Below are 4,569 nucleotides of genomic sequence, written 5' to 3' on the forward strand. Positions count from 1 at the left end.
GGAAGGCTTCTTCCAGACCTCCTCTATCTCTTGTTTCTTTGCTCTTCTTCCTCCGTCCCTCCCTCTCTCCCTCCCTGTCTTCCTTCCTTCCTTGGGTCCCAGAATCAGAGAATCCAATATGAGTCTTGGCTCCACCATGCCTGGCTCTGTGACTCAGGAAAAATTACTTAATTTTCTGAACCTCCATTTCCTCATCTATAACGTGGAGATCAAAATTATGCACCTCACTGAATTTTAGTCAGGATTAAATGAGATTATGAAAACAAATATTTGACAGCCAATTAATATATATTATATGAAATCGTGGAGATAGAGCTTCTGTTTCAAAGTTTAGGTCATGATTGGGAATTTTTATGATGGGCCATGTAGCTGCCAATCAGAGCAGTAATTAATCTAAACACTTTCTATATGGTCAACACTCTGTTTGAGTTGTTTTAAATGGATGGCTTCCTTTGAAGATGAATCTGGGCAGTCTGTGTTCTTCTACTTCTGCATACTCCTGGAAGGGAGCTTGTCTCAAATTGTGAGGATGCGGGACCCAGCACAGAGGAGGTGAGGAGGGAATGGTCTCAGCTAGTGCAGAACTGGAAGTTATGTGTCTACCTGAATACGAGCTACATTATAGCTCCATACTTCTGTAGCCCTGGAGAGTTTTCATCTCTATTTACATCTGTATTGTCATTTTGTATTCATTTTTGCTTGGTTTCCAATCTGAAAAATCCATAGAACTTCAAATATGAAAAAACACATTTTTAAAACATGTTGGAAAACTCTTACTTCATTTGCATTATTCAGGAACTATTGACTCCAAGTGTCAGAAACCCAACTCAAACATGAGGAAAAAGTAAAGTGAATTTATCAGCTCAACACAACTGAGAAGGCCAGTCAGAATTAACTGATTCAGGGAGTTACAGTGTTATCAGAACTGTTTCTCTACTTTCTTTGGATGCATCCTTCCACAGGGCAGGCGAGATAGTAGCCCCCCAAGCTTATAAGTTTCACAATGCCAGAACCAGAGCAAGAGCCAGAACAAGGCAGTGTTTTTGGATGGTTCAAGTGGAAATGTCCTGGGAAGAATTCTGATTGGTCCAGCTTTGGCCATGGGGTCATCTCTGAATCAATCTCTGACTGGGGACTAGGGAGTGTTTTATTGGCCAGCCTAGGTCACATGGCCTTTCCCTTTTGTGGTTGGAAGTGGTCTTTGTGAGCAAGAGGATTTGTTACTCAGCTTCTCTTTACTCCTCATGCTATGCCTGAGGAGGTGATTTTCAAAAAATCACCAACTATTGGAGCTAGCAGTGTGTTCTCACTAAGCTTACCAGTTCACAATGCCCAGTTTGAAAGAAAACGATGTGATATTGTTATGTATGTAAACCTCATGTGAAGCAAACTCCATGTATGGTGATTCAATTTAATAGAAAATATAAATTAGGAGCTATTTCCTTAAAATCATCGTTCTCAAAGTGTGGTCCCTGGATCATCAGCAGCAGCATCAACTGAAAGCTTGCTGGAAATGCAGATTCTCAGGCTCCACCCTGGATCTGCTGACTTAGAAACACAGGGGTAGGGCTGAGCAATCCAGGTTTTAAGCAGCCCCACAGATGACTGATGCCCACTTAAGTTTGAGAACCACCGTCTTAAAGTTTCTTTTTTTGTAGTTCTCCTGAATATCATGATTCAGTTTGAACAAACAGATTTAACCATGGATTTTCAGGGAATGCAATTATCACATAAAGTGAGGGCACATGTTAAATTATTTGTTTTAAAATGTTTAAAGTAAAAATAATATATAATCATAATTAAAAATCAAGTAACACATGTAAGAGCTTATAATATAAAGCAACAGAACTCCATCTCAGCTTTCTGCACACCCCACAGTTCTAATTCTCAAAGACAGTCACTTGGAATTTTTTTTTTGGATTATAAATCTATAGTTTTATTAAGACAAAAACTTACAGTGTTGGTATGAAGCTTAACATTTAAACAAAATTTTCACAGAAACCTAACACATGCCTAAAAATGTTTTACAATGGAGTTCTAGATGCAGGTCTAGATGATGTTAGAACTGATGGATCTCATGATTCAAGACAGAGTTTTGGGTTTTAGTTAATTCTTAGGATTAAAAAAACTTGTTTTGTTTTAAAGTGAGCCACTGCCCCAGTATGAAAATTTAATCTTCTCCTGAGACCAGGGCTTCTGAAATTATTCAGCTCTTGAAGTGATTCAGTGAACTTGTGCTGTCAGTGACTGAACCCTGCCACCAATGGTTTCAAAGTTCAAAAAACAGAGGCTCCAAGAGTTTTCCACCCTAAGAGTACCAGCCCTTGCCTTTCCCTACTCTCCCACCTCCTCTACCACCCTCTGCCCTTCCCCAAATACTTCAGCCAGTGGCTTGGGTGGAGAAGCTGACATTTATAACTTCATAATTGGAAAAGAAAGGGTCTTCTTGTCAGTTTCAAGAATTATCACCTCTAAGACAGAATGACCTGCCTGCGTATACACTCCAATAAGACTTTTCCTCCTCAACCAGTTTCCATCCCACAGACGACAGCTTTGGTAACTTCTTAACTGGCTTAGTCCTTTGTTGGGAACAGCATTAAGCTCAGGCAGGGAACACCTTGGCTTCTAAGTTTCAGGCATTCACAGCTTTTAAACAGTCTCTCACAGTCCTCATTTAGGATGCCAATGACATTTTTTGAAAGGATGAAATATTCTGGACACAGAACCAAATCATCATTAGTTGTTCTTTCCTTTGTTTCACCACTTCCCCCATCAGGCCCCAAATTTTAACAAAAATGATCCTAACCCATCTCCCTTCTTTCCCACCCCATCCCTCCCACCCCAAATAATACACCAGTAATAGCCAAAAACTACATATATGCTACGCTGTAAAAATGCAGAGTTAACACTATTGGGAAGAAGGCTGTGGGTTGTGGAGATGCTCTTTGAAGATCTATGGTATCTTTTTCTCTCCCACATCCCATTCTGCAAGTTTTGTCCTTCATAGAAAGCCCTTTGCTTTTCTCAGCAAAGTTCAGAGTGGGTTGCCTTGAAACACTGACCCTCCTTCCCCTCCACTGGAATGGGTGTGCAAACTATACAGCATGGAATGGCTTTAAAGCACTTGGGCTGCTGTAGGGCATGGAAACTATACTGGCTCTTCAAAGGACATCTTCTCAAGCCACCTCTATGGTGTCAAGACAAGTAGAACTCTTTCTTTCCCCACTTGAAACCCACAGTCAGATGTGACAGCGGCTGGTACTCAGGAGAGTTAATTCTTGTCATCTTTTTTGTCATCATCCTCCGAGGGGTAGGAATGCCACATCAGCCTTTCCTCATAGAAGGATATGACAACCTGTGGGCATGTTGACATTGGCTTCCTTGGCAGGAACCAGGTCAGCCTCATCAGAGTTTTCCCACTTCATCAGGAACATGAGTTCTCCACTGGAGTCTATAGCTCCAATAATCCACTCGGGTTCCAAACCCCGAGCAAAGCCTTGTGGCTTTTCTGACTCTTCTTTCTTCTTCTTGGTTTGCTCTCCTCCCCCTTATCTTCTGAATCAAAATCAGCTTTGCGCTTGCCTCCCTCTGATTTATCTGTCTCATGTGCTGTTTTCTGTGACTGCAGGAACTCGGCAATGAGGTCGGGGCAATCCAGGTTTTCTTCTGGCTCCCATGTGTTGTCCTCATCTGAGAACCCCTTCCACTTTAGGGGGTACTCCACTTTGCCCTTTACTACTCGACGGTGGAGAACTTTTTCCGCCACATATTCTTCTTCCTCTTCTTTTAGCACCTCCTCCACTTTCTTCTTGTTTTGTCTTTTCCCCATGGTGCCCGCCAGCTTTCTGGTATAAAGGGTGACGCTGCTCAGAGCAGTGCCCGTGAACCCGAGAGGAATCAGTGCCGCGCTACTTGTGCGTCTTGTCCGGCCGGCCAGGCGAGTGGGGACCAGAAAAGCAACAATCCGGTTGACCGCGGTCAAGCCCCTCACTGAAGCGGCGTTCTGCAGGCGCCGGCCAGCCGCCCTTCCCTCAGCCAAACAAAAGAGCCTGGCACTCTGCGCTGCTGCCACCAGCATCTGGAATTATTTTTTAAAATTGAGGTAGAGGACTTCCTTGGTGGCGCAGTGGTTAAGAATCTGCCTGCCAATGCAGGGGACATGGGTTCGAGTTCTGGTTTGGGAAGATCCCACATGCCGCGGAACAACTAAGCCTGTGCGGCACAATTACTGAGCCTGTGCTCTAGAGCCGGCGAGCCACAACTACTGAGCCCGCGTGTCACAATTTCTAAAGCCTGCGTGCCTAGAGCCCATGCTCCACAACAAGAGAAGCCACCTCAATGAGAAGCCCGAGCACCACAATGAAGAGTAGCCCCTGCTCACCGCAACTAGAGAAAGCCGGTGTGTAGCAACAAAGACCCAATGCAGCCAAAGATAAATAAAATAAATAAAATTTTAAAAATTGAGGTAGAGTTGATTTATAATGTTATATTAATTTCAGGTGTACCACATAGTGATTCAATAGTTCTAAAGGTTATACTCCATTTAAATTTTTTTAATAGATTTATTTA

At 42.9% G+C, this 4,569-nt stretch overlaps 1 pseudogene; it reads right to left on the reverse strand.

The window, feature by feature from the left end:
- Positions 1-2,885: 2,885 nt before the first annotated feature.
- Positions 2,886-3,863, reverse strand: LOC111169130 (chromobox protein homolog 1 pseudogene; annotated as a pseudogene).
- Positions 3,864-4,569: the final 706 nt, after the last annotated feature.

This window comes from Delphinapterus leucas, chromosome 13 (assembly GCF_059928025.1).
Source record: "Delphinapterus leucas isolate spDelLeu-1000000601 "Yukka" chromosome 13, BTC_Dleu_Yukka2, whole genome shotgun sequence".
NCBI lineage: Eukaryota > Metazoa > Chordata > Mammalia > Artiodactyla > Monodontidae > Delphinapterus > Delphinapterus leucas.